The 16,230-nt window shown below is 46.5% G+C and overlaps 1 protein-coding gene across 1 annotated transcript in view; it reads left to right on the top strand.

Annotated features, from left to right (window-relative positions):
- LOC143293941 (uncharacterized) overlaps window positions 1-16,230 on the top strand; it is a 50,606-nt gene that overhangs the window by 562 nt on the left and 33,814 nt on the right. The window lies entirely within an intron of this gene.

The raw sequence follows: 16,230 nt of genomic DNA, 5'->3' as shown, positions 1-16,230 counted from the left end.
GTTGCTTGATTGTCATTTATATTCAGAGGTTCAGAATAATATGCCTGACATTACATCTGTCAGTTTTACACTGAACTTTTTTTTTTCCTTCCGGCCAAATTTTCATCACCAATCATGAAATGCATCATCATATTTTTATTTAGTGTTGATGAACACTTGTTTTTGTTTGTTGTTTCTTTTTAGAGAAAAAAACCCCCAAAACTCAATACATCTGTTGATTGCAAAGTTGATTCTTTTAATTTCCAGTTTCTGCATTTGCTTAAATTTGCACAGACCATGTATATACTGCTTTTAATACTGCTACAGTACTAGTTTGTCGTTAAGATGTACGTATGCAAACATAAGATCGACTGATCCTGTCTGAATACAGAACAAAATCTCAGTGGTTGAGACCTTGTAATAATAGTTAATACAGTACGGACTGGCTAAATGCCTAAGCCAGGATGTTTATTACATCATTTTGTGTAGTAAGATTAATTTATATAAACGCTTCTAAAACAGATTTATACACATACAAATTTAGTCACTCTTACTTTGGCTGTGTACATGGCGAGGTAAAAATGGTCATGCATGTTAAAGCCCACAAATCCATGTGAACTCACACGTGAGTGAATGCAGGAGTTACATGGCGAGGTAAAAATGGTCATGCATGTTAAAGCCCACAAATCCATGTGAACTCACACGTGAGTGAATGCAGGAGTTACATGGCGAGGTAAAAATGGTCATGCATGTTAAAGCCCACAAATCCATGTGAACTCACACGTGAGTGAATGCAGGAGTTACATGGCGAGGTAAAAATGGTCATGCATGTTAAAGCCCACAAATCCATGTGAACTCACACGTGAGTGAATGCAGGAGTTACATGGCGAGGTAAAAATGGTCATGCATGTTAAAGCCCACAAATCCATGTGAACTCACCACGTGAGTGAATGCAGGAGTTACATGGCGAGGTAAAAATGGTCATGCATGTTAAAGCCCACAAATCCATGTGAACTCACACGTGAGTGAATGCAGGAGTTACATGGCGAGGTAAAAATGGTCATGCATGTTAAAGCCCACAAATCCATGTGAACTCACACGTGAGTGAATGCAGGAGTTACATGGCGAGGTAAAAATGGTCATGCATGTTAAAGCCCACAAATCCATGTGAACTCACACGTGAGTGAATGCAGGAGTTACATGGCGAGGTAAAAATGGTCATGCATGTTAAAGCCCACAAATCCATGTGAACTCACACGTGAGTGAATGCAGGAGTTACATGGCGAGGTAAAAATGGTCATGCATGTTAAAGCCCACAAATCCATGTGAACTCACACGTGAGTGAATGCAGGAGTTACATGGCGAGGTAAAAATGGTCATGCATGTTAAAGCCCACAAATCCATGTGAACTCACACGTGAGTGAATGCAGGAGTTACATGGCGAGGTAAAAATGGTCATGCATGTTAAAGCCCACAAATCCATGTGAACTCACACGTGAGTGAATGCAGGAGTTACATGGCGAGGTAAAAATGGTCATGCATGTTAAAGCCCACAAATCCATGTGAACTCACACGTGAGTGAATGCAGGAGTTACATGGCGAGGTAAAAATGGTCATGCATGTTAAAGCCCACAAATCCATGTGAACTCACACGTGAGTGAATGCAGGAGTTACATGGCGAGGTAAAAATGGTCATGCATGTTAAAGCCCACAAATCCATGTGAACTCACACGTGAGTGAATGCAGGAGTTACATGGCGAGGTAAAAATGGTCATGCATGTTAAAGCCCACAAATCCATGTGAACTCACACGTGAGTGAATGCAGGAGTTACATGGCGAGGTAAAAATGGTCATGCATGTTAAAGCCCACAAATCCATGTGAACTCACACGTGAGTGAATGCAGGAGTTACATGGCGAGGTAAAAATGGTCATGCATGTTAAAGCCCACAAATCCATGTGAACTCACACGTGAGTGAATGCAGGAGTTACATGGCGAGGTAAAAATGGTCATGCATGTTAAAGCCCACAAATCCATGTGAACTCACACGTGAGTGAATGCAGGAGTTACATGGCGAGGTAAAAATGGTCATGCATGTTAAAGCCCACAAATCCATGTGAACTCACACGTGAGTGAATGCAGGAGTTACATGGCGAGGTAAAAATGGTCATGCATGTTAAAGCCCACAAATCCATGTGAACTCACACGTGAGTGAATGCAGGAGTTACATGGCGAGGTAAAAATGGTCATGCATGTTAAAGCCCACAAATCCATGTGAACTCACACGTGAGTGAATGCAGGAGTTACATGGCGAGGTAAAAATGGTCATGCATGTTAAAGCCCACAAATCCATGTGAACTCACACGTGAGTGAATGCAGGAGTTACATGGCGAGGTAAAAATGGTCATGCATGTTAAAGCCCACAAATCCATGTGAACTCACACGTGAGTGAATGCAGGAGTTACATGGCGAGGTAAAAATGGTCATGCATGTTAAAGCCCACAAATCCATGTGAACTCACACGTGAGTGAATGCAGGAGTTACATGGCGAGGTAAAAATGGTCATGCATGTTAAAGCCCACAAATCCATGTGAACTCACACGTGAGTGAATGCAGGAGTTACAGCCCATGAACACAGAAGAAGAAAACATTCAGCTCTGCCACAACTATAACATGCCAGCAGTGAACACCTCATGAATTCTTGAGGTGCACAAAAGCTGAAGCGATAGACTTCACAGTCATCGAACCGTTCTGAGCGTATTGTATAAACATTGCTTCTGTTTGTTTTGACCTAGTTTGAATGTGTAGATAATCACACTCTTTTGCAGTTGGAAGGCAGAGCATGTCATGTGTTTTATCATAAGGTTGAGGAAGAGTTCCATGCAAACAGATCAGATGCTCATCATATGCATATGGTGAATATAATCCAGCCAGGAAAAGATATATATAATGAACATTATGATGATCTTTGTGTGTCATTTGCATACATGCAGTATGCTGTATATTACAATTCACAGACACAGACACACACACACACACATGCATATGCACATGCATATTCACACACTCAAGCATGTATATAGGCTATTTGACAGACATGCATGCCTTTTTAATCACACACACACACACACACACACACACACACACACACACACACACACACACACAACACATACATGCATGCATACATGCACACATTCATACACTTATGCACATGCAGCCACACATGCATGTAAGCACACATGCACATGTTCCTTCATTCATTCATTTATTCATTTACTCAATCATTCATACATTCAAACTAAAAGGAATGCTAATTTATCCTGTATTTACTCCCTCACCCCCAGCCCCAGCCCAAGCTAGCGGCTGTTTTCATTCCAAAGTCAAACAAAGTGATCCACAGTGACATCTATCTGATACAAACTCTTCATGATAAAGCAACAGTGTGTCCTGACGTAGTGGGTTGAGAGGAATGCAGGGACACCAGTCAGTCAGTCAGTCAGGGGGGCCTGCTGTGTGATGTTTTATTTTGGCCTGTCACAGTGAACACACCAGGCAGAGGAGGTTCGCGCATGAGGGGGGGGGGGGGGTTAGGAGGGGGAGGGGCAGGGGGTTGGGGTGGTACAGCTGAAATAGCTGTCACCCACCGAAATTGAAAATGTCAGCGGTGTCACTGTCCAGTGTTTCTGTCTGTCTATCTGTCTCTGTGAATATATCTCTCTGTCTCTCTGTCTATGTATCTCTCTCTGTGTTTCTCTCTCTCCCTGTATCTCTGTCTCTTTCTCTGTCTCTCTGTCTTTCTATATATATATATATCTCTCTCTCTTTCTCTGGCTCTCTGTGTGTCTGTCTCCCAGAGTCTTCGTGTCTCTCTGTGGCGTGAAGAGTTTTGAAAGAGGAAAGTTCAGGGACTGGCATGTTTGTAGCTCCGGTCATTGTATTGTGTGGAGTTTCTCACCGTGTGTGTGAACAGCATTTAAAATTGTTCCTGTGAAACTGGGTTGGCTTCTGTCCCAGGGGAAAGGGGGCCAGCTGTGTCTGTCTGGGCCTGTAAAAAGGAATAGTCCTTATCTGCATAGCAACGGCTTTCTTTCCATTGACGTTGGTTTTTCTGCAGACTGTTTTGTTGGTACAGTCACTGTTGTCATGGGTTCTATTTATCACGCATTATGTGAATTCTTTGGGTTGGCAGTTTATTGTCTATTATTGTGGTTGCTGTGCAGTTTCTTTATCTCTGTCACCTTTGTTAGCAGTTGTTAAAATTGAGTTTCTGTCTTCAGTTTGTCTTTAATTGTAACTGATATCAGACCAAAAAAAAAAAAAAAAAGGGAAGAAAGGAATATGAATATAACTGTGTGTATGTCACACTATGTGATGATTTATGAGCGTGCATGCATGAGTATGTGTGTATGTGTTTGTGTGTGTGTGTGTGAGTGCATGCATATGTATACATGTATGTATGTGTGTGTGTGTGTGTGTGTGTGTGTGTGTGTGTGTGTATTTATAAACATGTTGTATGCTCCAAGTACATGCAAACAAACACACATACAAACACACATGATAAGAAGTTCCAGAAGCACCTATGTCAGTAAGTTGGTAGGAAGAATGGAACAGATGTGTCTTGAGAGAAAATTTTTTTCACGAAACCAGTGGGTCAGGGATGCATATCTAGTCATTTATTTATTATCTTTTATTTATTGATATTTTGCTGCCCCATCATCTGCCCGTGTCAGTGGCATTACTCCCACGCCGCTTGTTCAGAGTCCCCCACACACGGCCACACCTGGTTCTGTCTGTTGCAATCCTAGCGTTGGCAGTCCACAGGGAACCATGGATGTTAGGTCGCCAGGAGGCCACACAGCAGAGGAGACCCTGCACTGCTGCTGAGTCACTTTGGTGGCACAATTATTCATTATCAGAAGGCTTGGCTGTGGTGTGGTTTAAATTCCAAAGTTTCCACACGCTTGAAACTTTTTCAGGTCAGGTGGCCAGTAGGAGTGATGAGTGGTGTGTGTGGGTGGGAACGGTGCGTCACACGTCTCTTCACTTTATCTTGTCTGCAGCTGCTGGTGGCTTGTGTGTGTGTGTGTGTGTGTGTGTGTGTGTGTGTGTGTGTGTATGGTGTGTGTGTGTGTGTGGTTGTGTGTGTGTGTGTGTATGGTGTGTGTGTGTGTATGGTGTGTGTGTGTGTGTGTGTGTGTATGGTGTGTGTGTGTGTGGTTGTGTGTGTGTGTGTGTGTATGGTGTGTGTGTGTGTGTTTGTGTGTGTGTATGTGTGTGTGTGTGCGCATGCACGCGCACATGGCTGTGCTTTGGCAAGATACATACATGTACCCTTTACACATTATCTGAAGTGGGTGTCTGTGTGAAATCTGTGATAAAAAAAAGAAGAAAACATAGTGTATATGTTGATTGTAGGTCAGAGATGATGTGTGAACATCGATGAACAGGCTGATCCTCTGATGTTGTCAACATTTCTGTCCTGTTGTCTCCGACTCACACACACAGACAAAAACACAAACACGCAGACCGGCAGGCAGACAGATAGATACACAGACCCCCTCCCCCCCCCCGATCCCCCCCCCCACACACACGCAGTATATGTGCACACACACACACCCTTCTCTCCCACCACCAGCCCCCCCTCACCCCTCCATATACATTCTCTCTCTCTTTCACCCTCCCCCCCCCCACATACACACACATCCATACATCAGTACTTACCTGGGTACACCCTTCACCCCAGGGACTCTGGCTCCCACCCCTGTCCGTCCACCCGGAAAGCAAGGACCCCAGACAGGTGTCTGGCCAATAATAGTCCAAAAAATAACAAGAGGGGTGGATGGGCAAGGTACACCTTGAGGTGAGTGACCTGTGTCTCACCCAGTGGGTAGTATTTACACTGGACTTGCCACACACACAAGGGGGACTTGAGACATTTTTTTCTTTTTGGTTATTTTATTTATTTATTTATTTTTTTTATATCACTCTTGCTGCTGATTTCTTGGTAGACATGCTTAGGTGGGCTTGGGGTGGGGTGCGGTGGGGTGGGGGTGGGGGTGTGTGTGTTTAGTACTGCTTTGCCGAGTTGCGGGGCAAGAGGAGAGTCCATTTGTCTGGTTGTTCAGACAGTGGGTGGGGAGTGGGGGTGGGGGGATGGGCGAGTTAGAAGTTTGTGTCTGAATGTGTGTGCATGCTCTCACTCTTGCTTGTGTGTACCCATGTGAACATAACAGACAGTCACTGCCACACACACACACACACACACTTACGCACGCACGCACACACATGCACACACACACACACGCACGCACGCACGCACACACACACATGCACACACACTCTCTCTCTCTGTCTCACTCACACACACACACACACACACACACACACACACACACACACACACTTGAAGTACTCTTTCTCTCCCTTCACACTCTTCAGTCTTTTTCCTGTTAGAGGACCGACACCAGGATCCATAGCCATACAGTGACTGATCGTGTGATGAGTTTGAGCGCGGAAATGATGATCAGCATTGAGCAGAGACTGTCATGACGACCCTGTGGTATCCGTGACACAGCTGTTTTACCTTTCCTGTTTCCCTGTGTTTGTAACTTGACAGCTGTGGAGGATGGAAGGGGAGTCTGCTTTCTGTTTTTCAAGACATGGAGAACTGTGTAACTGATCGATAGGTTCTGTTATTTTCCTCATTGACACTGAGCAAAACGATGAGACATGTATATATATATACCATGTATGCATGTGTGTGTGTGTGTGTGTGTGTGCGTGCGTGAATGCGTGCGTGCGTGTGTGTGTGTGTGTGTTTGTGCATGTGTGCACATGTGTTAGTGTGCATGTGTGTGCATGCAAAGTGTCCGCTGATTTCTGTCAAGTGCATGCATGCCTGCTGATGTGTGTCCAATCTGCCCAGCCCTTGAACGCACAGGCATGAATACAGTATGCATCCTTGATGTGCTGTTGTTGTGTAGCACAGTGTTACACTGTCCATACCCTGGTACTTGATGTGCTGTTGTTGTGTAGCACAGTGTTACACTGTCCATACCCTGGTACTTGATGTGCTGTTGTTGTGTAGCACAGTGTTACACTGTCCATCCCCTGGTACCTACCAGTCCTCCACTGTAGGACGGTGCATGAGTTAAGCCCCTTACCCCTCTCCCCCCCCCACCCACCCCCACCACACGCCCTCCCACCCCACTCCCCACCACCATGCATCCTCCGCCCACCATCAGGATGTGAACGTCATGTGAGATGACTCCTCCAAAAGGATGTGGACCCGACCCGCATTGTATTGTTTGCTGTGTTGTGTTGTATTACATGTCATCACAGCAGATTTCTCTGTGTGAAATGTGGGCTGCTCTCCCTAGGGATGCATTGCATAGCATTGCATTGTATTGTGTTGTGTTGTGTTGTATTACATGTCATCACAGCAGATTTCTCTGTGTGAAATGTGGGCTGCTCTCCCTAGGGATGCATTGCATAGCATTGCATTGTATTGTGTTGTGTTGTGTTGTATTACATGTCATCACAGCAGATTTCTCTGTGTGAAATGTGGGCTGCTCTCCCTAGGGATGCATTGCATAGCATTGCATTGTATTGTGTTGTGTTGTGTTGTATTACATGTCATCACAGCAGATTTCTCTGTGTGAAATGTGGGCTGCTCTCCCTAGGGATGCATTGCATAGCATTGCATTGTATTGTGTTGTGTTGTGTTGTATTACATGTCATCACAGCAGATTTCTCTGAGTGAAATGTGGGCTGCTCTCCCTAGGGATGCATTGCATAGCATTGCATTGTATTGTGTTGTGTTGTGTTGTATTACATGTCATCACAGCAGATTTCTCTGTGTGAAATGTGGGTTGCTTTCCCTAGGGATGCATTGCATAGCATTGTATTGTATTGTGTTGTGTTGTGTTGTATTACATGTCATCACAGCAGATTTCTCTGTGTGAAATGTGGGCTGCTCTCCCTAGGGATGCATTGCATAGCATTGCATTGTATTGTGTTGTGTTGTGTTGTATTACATGTCATCACAGCAGATTTCTCTGTGTGAAATGTGGGCTGCTCTCCCTAGGGATGCATTGCATAGCATTGCATTGTATTGTGTTGTGTTGTATTACATGTCATCACAGCAGATTTCTCTGTGTGAAATGTGGGCTGCTCTCCCTAGGGATGCATTGCATAGCATTGCATTGTATTGTGTTGTGTTGTGTTGTATTACATGTCATCACAGCAGATTTCTCTGTGTGAAATGTGGGCTGCTCTCCCTAGGGATGCATTGCATAGCATTGCATTGTATTGTGTTGTGTTGTGTTGTATTACATGTCATCACAGCAGATTTCTCTGTGTGAAATGTGGGCTGCTCTCCCTAGGGATGCATTGCATAGCATTGCATTGTATTGTGTTGTGTTGTGTTGTATTACATGTCATCACAGCAGATTTCTCTGTGTGAAATGTGGGCTGCTCTCCCTAGGGATGCATTGCATAGCATTGCATTGTATTGTGTTGTGTTGTGTTGTATTACATGTCATCACAGCAGATTTCTCTGTGTGAAATGTGGGCTGCTCTCCCTAGGGATGCATTGCATAGCATTGCATTGTATTGTGTTGTGTTGTGTTGTATTACATGTCATCACAGCAGATTTCTCTGTGTGAAATGTGGGCTGCTCTCCCTAGGGATGCATTGCATAGCATTGCATTGTATTGTGTTGTGTTGTGTTGTATTACATGTCATCACAGCAGATTTCTCTGTGTGAAATGTGGGTTGCTTTCCCTAGGGATGCATTGCATAGCATTGCATTGTATTGTATTGTGTTGTGTTGTATTACATGTCATCACAGCAGATTTCTCTGTGTGAAATGTGGGCTGCTCTCCCTAGGGATGCAATGCATAGCATTGTATTGTATTGTGTTGTGTTGTATTACATGTCATCACAGCAGATTTCTCTGTGTGAAATGTGGGCTGCTCTCCCTAGGGATGCATTGCATAGCATTGCATTGTATTGTATTGCATAGTATTGTATTTTTTGTGTGCATTGCATGGCATTGTATTGTATTGCATTGTATTGTGTAGTATTGTATTGCATTGTAAATTGTCTTGTGTTGTATTCTATTGCACAGTATAGTATTGCATTGTATTGCATAGCATTGCATTGCATTTTGTATAGCATAGCATTCTGTTGTATCGTATCATATATTGTATTTGACTTTATCACAGTTGATTTCTCTGTGTGAAATTCTGGGGGGTTGGAGGGGGGGGGGGGAGGTGGAGAATGCATGGCCACACTGCAGCAGCATCCATTAAACTTTTTTTTGGTTTGTGTTTGTTTGTCTGTCTGCAAGTGTACATACTTTGCTTTGCTGTCAGTGAGGGCTTTAGTGCAGAGTTCTGCCAGGGACAGACAACGCTTTTGCTGCCATGGGTTCTTTCACATGTGTTATCGAGTGCATGCTGCACACAGGGCTGCAGTTTATTGTGTTATTATTAGCACCACTCAATCATGGTTCAGTGGAGAGGGGAGAGTAAAAAAAAAAAAAAAAAAAAAAAAAAAAATATATATATATATATATAAATGCATAGTATAACAAATAAATAGGATCTGAACCTGTGGACAGTTGCTTTGTAGTCAGGGTGAGTGCCCACGGGGCCCTGGCTGCCCCAGAGGGTGTTGACACTCCATCACAGTTGAGTTATTTACCAGCTCAGCACCAGGCCTCTGGACAAGGCCTCTCTTGTTGACACCCTTGTGCCTTCCTGTGGGGCTGAAGGCAGGATCCTGAACGCTGACGACAGCCGCCAGCCGTGTGAATGCACGTTCTGTCCCCACCACACAGGCACCCACACTGTTGACACAAGTTTTGCACAGAAGACTTTGTGAGCAGCTCAACAACAACGCGACAAAGTGCAGACGCAGTTATACAATCATCTGGCGGTACAGTGGTGACCATTGTTGTGTCGGGAGCATGGGTGTGGGATTGTAGATTGTTGTTGAACACAGTGTGTTGATTTTTGTACAGCCACCACCATCAACACTGACAGACTGTGTCAGTGGAGTCTGAGATCTTGATAGACGACGACATTTGTTTTGATGCAATAGTGAGTGTTGTTTTGTGAGCTGGGTGCAGGGAGAGGGTGCCAGGCCAGTGTTTTGGTGTGGAGTTTACTTTGTGCCTTTTTTTCTGTTCGTTAAATTTGTGAGTTTTAAGATTTGAAAAAGTCTGCAAAGCAACAGGACGGAGTGAGTGTGAAAGTGATGGAGTGAGTGTGAAAGTAATGGAGTGAGTGTGAAAGTGATGGAGTGAGTGAGTGTGAAAGTGATGGAGTGAGTGTGAAAGTGACGGAGTGAGTGTGAAAGTGATGGAGTGAGTGTGAAAGTGACGGAGTGAGTGTGAAAGTGATGGAGTGAGTGAGTGTGAAAGTGATGGAGTGAGTGTGAAAGTGATGGAGTGAGTGTGAAAGTGACGGAGTGAGTGAGTGTGAAAGTGATGGAGTGAGTGAGTGTGAAAGTGATGGAGGGAGTGAGTGTGAAAGTGATGGAGTGAGTGTGAAAGTGACGGAGTGAGTGAGTGTGAAAGTGATGGAGTGAGTGAGTGTGAAAGTGATGGAGTGAGTGTGAAAGTGATGGAGTGAGTGAGTGTGAAAGTGACGGAGTGAGTGAGTGTGAAAGTGATGGAGTGAGTGTGAAAGTGACGGAGTGAGTGTGAAAGTGATGGAGCGAGTGTGAAAGTGACGGAGTGAGTGTGAAAGTGATGGAGTGAGTGAGTGTGAAAGTGATGGAGTGAGTGTGAAAGTGACGGAGTGAGTGTGAAAGTGATGGAGTGAGTGTGAAAGTGACGGAGTGAGTGTGAAAGTGATGGAGTGAGTGAGTGTGAAAGTGATGGAGTGAGTGTGAAAGTGACGGAGTGAGTGTGAAAGTGATGGAGTGAGTGTGAAAGTGACGGAGTGAGTGTGAAAGTGACGGAGTGAGTGTGAAAGTGATGGAGTGAGTGTGAAAGTGACGGAGTGAGTGTGAAAGTGACGGAGTGAGTGAGTGTGAAAGTGACGGAGTGAGTGTGAAAGTGACGGAGTGAGTGAGTGTGAAAGTGACGGAGTGAGTGAGTGTGAAAGTGACGGAGTGAGTGAGTGTGAAAGTGACGGAGTGAGTGAGTGTGAAAGTGATGGAGTGAGTGAGTGTGAAAGTGACGGAGTGAGTGAGTGTGAAAGTGATGGAGTGAGTGTGAAAGTGACGGAGTGAGTGAGTGTGAAAGTGACGGAGTGAGTGTGAAAGTGACGGAGTGAGTGAGTGTGAAAGTGACGGAGTGAGTGTGAAAGTGATGGAGTGAGTGAGTGTGAAAGTGATGGAGTGAGTGTGAAAGTGATGGAGTGAGTGAGTGTGAAAGTGACGGAGTGAGTGTGAAAGTGACGGAGTGAGTGTGAAAGTGACGGAGTGAGTGTGAAAGTGACGGAGTGAGTGAAAGTGATGGAGTGAGTGAGTGTGAAAGTGATGGAGTGAGTGAGTGTGAAAGTGACGGAGTGAGTGTGAAAGTGACGGAGTGAGTGTGAAAGTGACGGAGTGAGTGTGAAAGTGACGGAGTGAGTGTGAAAGTGATGGAGTGAGTGAAAGTGATGGAGTGAGTGAGTGTGAAAGTGATGGAGTGAGTGAGTGTGAAAGTGATGGAGTGAGTGAGTGTGAAAGTGATGGAGTGAGTGTGAAAGTGATGGAGTGAGTGAGTGTGAAAGTGACGGAGTGAGTGAGTGTGAAAGTGATGGAGTGAGTGTGAAAGTGACGGAGTGAGTGAGTGTGAAAGTGACGGAGTGAGTGAGTGTGAAAGTGACGGAGTGAGTGAGTGTGAAAGTGACGGAGTGAGTGTGAAAGTGATGGAGTGAGTGTGAAAGTGACGGAGTGAGTGAGTGTGAAAGTGACGGAGTGAGTGAGTGTGAAAGTGACGGAGTGAGTGAGTGTGAAAGTGATGGAGTGAGTGAGTGTGAAAGTGATGGAGTGAGTGTGAAAGTGATGGAGTGAGTGAGTGTGAAAGTGATGGAGTGAGTGAGTGAGTGTGAAAGTGATGGAGTGAGTGAGTGTGAAAGTGATGGAGTGAGTGTGAAAGTGATGGAGTGAGTGTGAAAGTGACGGAGTGAGTGAGTGTGAAAGTGATGGAGTGAGTGTGAAAATGACGGAGTGAGTGAGTGTGAAAGTGATGGAGTGAGTGAGTGTGAAAGTGATGGAGTGAGTGTGAAAGTGATGGAGTGAGTGAGTGTGAAAGTGATGGAGTGAGTGTGAAAGTGACGGAGTGAGTGTGAAAGTGACGGAGTGAGTGTGAAAGTGATGGAGTGAGTGTGAAAGTGACGGAGTGAGTGTGAAAGTGATGGAGTGAGTGTGAAAGTGACGGAGTGAGTGTGAAAGTGATGGAGTGAGTGAGTGTGAAAGTGACGGAGTGAGTGTGAAAGTGATGGAGTGAGTGTGAAAGTGATGGAGTGAGTGAGTGTGAAAGTGACTGAGTGAGTGTGAAAGTGATGGAGTGAGTGTGAAAGTGATGGAGTGAGTGAGTGTGAAAGTGATGGAGTGAGTGTGAAAGTGACGGAGTGAGTGTGAAAGTGATGGAGTGAGTGAGTGTGAAAGTGATGGAGTGAGTGTGAAAGTGATGGAGTGAGTGAGTGTGAAAGTGATGGAGTGAGTGTGAAAGTGATGGAGTGAGTGAGTGTGAAAGTGACGGAGTGAGTGAGTGTGAAAGTGATGGAGTGAGTGTGAAAGTGATGGAGTGAGTGTGAAAGTGACGGAGTGAGTGTGAAAGTGATGGAGTGAGTGAGTGTGAAAGTGATGGAGTGAGTGTGAAAGTGATGGAGTGAGTGTGAAAGTGATGGAGTGAGAGGTGGGAGTGAAATGATTTTTGTTTGACAGTTGTGTGTTGGAGGGCAAGATTTGATTGGATGCTTTTGATGCTTAGGCTGTGTGCACTGTCGAGTGTGTGTGTGTGTGTGTGTGTGTGTGTGTGTGTTCACACTTTCTCTCTCTCTTCCTTTCTTTCTGTCTGTCTGTCACTCAATGTGTATTTTACATTTTTGGTTTGTGTCTGCGACTAAACTTGTACATAAAATGCACATTATTACTGATATTGATTTGCTTATCTGCACTGTGCACACACAAACATTTACACACACACACAAAAACAAACAAACAAACAAACAAACAAAAACAACAACAACAAAAAAACAAAAAACAAACAAACCTGGTAACGTTCAGTTGGAAAGACCAAACAAACAAACAACAGCAACAGCAACACAAAACAGAATAGAAAACAGAAAAAAGCTCTTCCCCACTCCTCTGAACGAATCCGATCCAAGCCACATTTCTTGCACACATGAACCTGGAAACTGAAACTGGGTCCCTTTTGGGGGATGATCACATGTTTCACACATGTCACGTAAACCTGTAGCCTGATGTCTCACACACGTCACATAAACCTCTAGCCTGATGTCTCACACACGTCACGTAAACCTCTAGCATGATGTCTCACACATGTCACGTAAACCTCTAGCCTGATGTCTCACACACGTCACGTAAACCTCTAGCATGATGTCTCACACACGTCACGTAAACCTCTAGCCTGATGTCTCACACACGTCACGTAAACCTCTAGCATGATGTCTCACACACGTCACGTAAACCTCTAGCCCAATGTCTCATGTAAACCTCTAGCCCAGGTAAAACGTGAGGGTTTCCATTTCAACGCCTTCTGCTGCTGTCTGTCCCATTACCCACACCTCTCAGTGTGTCCCGGGTGGGTGAGGTGGGGTGGCCTGTTTGGACAGCCAACACTGTCTTCTTCTTCTTCTTCTTTTTCTTCTACTTCTTTTTCTTCTTCTTCTCCTCCTCCACCTCCTCCCCCACCTCCTCCTCATTCTTCTTTTTCTTCTACTTCTTTTTTCTCCTGCTTCCCCTCCTCCTCCTTCTTCTTTTTCTCCTCCTCCTCCTCCTTCTTTTTCTCCTCCTCCACCTCCTTCTCCACCTCCTTCTCCTTCTTCTCTGTCTTCTTCTTCTTTTACTTCTTTTTCTTCTTCTTCTCCTCCTCCTGCTTTTTCTTCTACTTCTACTCCTTTGTCATCATCACCTTCTTCATGTTCTTCTTTTCCTCAGCCTCCCACCAAGCACACTGGGGGCCTTTTCAGAATAAACAGTCTCCATCCCCCCCACCTTCTGGAAAATGTGTGCCAGTAAAGCGCTCTTTTCTATCGCTCTCTGTTTTTATCATGCTCCTCCTGTCGTCTCTCTGTTTTTATCATACTCCTTCTGTCGTCTCTCTGTTTTTATCATACTCCTTCTGTCGTCTCTCTGTTTTTATCATGCTCCTTCTGTCGTCTCTCTGTTTTTATCATGCTCCTCCTGTCGTCTCTGTTTTTATCATACTCCTCCTGTCGTCTCTCTGTTTTTATCATACTCCTTCTGTCGTCTCTCTGTTTTTATCATACTCCTTCTGTCGTCTCTCTGTTTTTATCATGCTCCTCCTGTCGTCTCTCTGTTTTTATCATACTCCTGTCGTCTCTCTGTTTTTATCATACTCCTTCTGTCGTCTCTCTGTTTTTATCATACTCCTGTCGTCTCTCTCCCTTCCTATTCTGACGGCTTTGTCGTTTCATTCTCCTTGACTGTGTGTCAGTGGTGGTGCCCGGCATGGAAGTTCACTTCTTCCCTGAGCTGTGAAAACACTCCCCTTTCTCGTCTCCCCCCCACCCCCTCTGTACCCCTCCACCCCCACCCTCCATAACCCTCGTCTGTCTACCCCCCACACCCACAACCTCCCCCCCACCCACCCCCCTCTGTACCCCTCCACCCCCACCCTCCATAACCCTCGTCTGTCTACCACCCACGCCCACAACCTCCCCCCCCACCCCCTCTGTACCCCTCCACCCCCACCCCCACCCTCCATAACCCTCGTCTGTCTACCACCCACGCCCACAACCTCCCCCCCCCCCCCTCTGTACCCCTCCACCCCCACCCTCCATAACCCTCGTCTGTCTACCACCCACGCCCACAACCTCCCCCCCCACCCCCCTCTGTACCCCTCCACCCCCACCCTCCATAACCCTCGTCTGTCTACCACCCACGCCCACAACCTCCCCCCCCCCACCCCCCTCTGTACCCCTCCACCCCCACCCTCCATAACCCTCGTCTGTCTACCACCCACGCCCACAACCTCCCCCCCCCCACCCCAACTCCCTCTGTACCCCTCCACCCACACCCTCCATAACCCTCGTCTGTCTACCACCCACGCCCACAACCTCCCCCCCCCCCCACCCCCAACTCCCTCTGTACCCCTCCACCCACACCCTCCATAACCCTCGTCTGTCTACCACCCACGCCCACAACCTGTCTCCCCCCCACCCCCAACTCCCTCTGTACCCCTCCACCCACACCCTCCATAACCCTCGTCTGTCTACCACCCACGCCCACAACCTGTCTCCCCCCCACCCCCAACTCCCTCTGTACCCCTCCACCCACACCCTCCATAACCCTCGTCTGTCTACCACCCACGCCCACAACCTGTCTCCCCCCCACCCCCAACTCCCTCTGTACCCCTCCACCCACACCCTCCATAACCCTCGTCTGTCTACCACCCACGCCCACAACCTGTCTCCCCCCCACCCCCTCTGTACCCCTCCACCCCCACCCTCCATAACCCTCGTCTGTCTACCACCCACGCCCACAACCTGTCTCCCCCCCACCCCCTCTGTACCCCTCCACCCCCACCCTCCGTAACCCTCGTCTGTCTACCACCCACGCCCACAACCTGTCTCCCCCCCACCCCCCTCTGTACCCCTCCACCCCCACCCTCCGTAACCCTCGTCTGTCTACCACCCACGCCCACAACCTGTCTCCCCCCCACCCCCTCTGTACCCCTCCACCCCCACCCTCCGTAACCCTCGTCTGTCTACCACCCACGCCCACAACCTGTCTCCCTTTCATTGTCCAGATCCCTAGGGGACTCCCATTCATCTCGGGCTTTGCTGTGTCGGGGATGTGTATGTATGTAGGTATGTATATGTTTTGCCGCTGCGTGTGTGAGAGCAAACAGGTGTGAAAAAGAAGGCAACACTGCCTGCATTCAGGTGTGTAATGTGATGTCTGTGCTTTTTCATAGTCAACAGGTCTGGGACTGTGTGTGTGTGAGAGAGAGAGAGAGAGAGAGAGAGAGAATGTGTTGATGTTTGGAAAGAGAGAGAGGGTGTGTGTGAAAGAGACACAGAGAGAGATAGTGTGTGTG

Source organism: Babylonia areolata, chromosome 19 (genome assembly GCF_041734735.1).
Source record: "Babylonia areolata isolate BAREFJ2019XMU chromosome 19, ASM4173473v1, whole genome shotgun sequence".
NCBI classification, from domain to species: domain Eukaryota; kingdom Metazoa; phylum Mollusca; class Gastropoda; order Neogastropoda; family Buccinidae; genus Babylonia; species Babylonia areolata.
The sequence above is the reverse complement of the archived record's forward strand: the minus strand, read 5'-3'. Positions and strand labels throughout refer to the sequence as shown.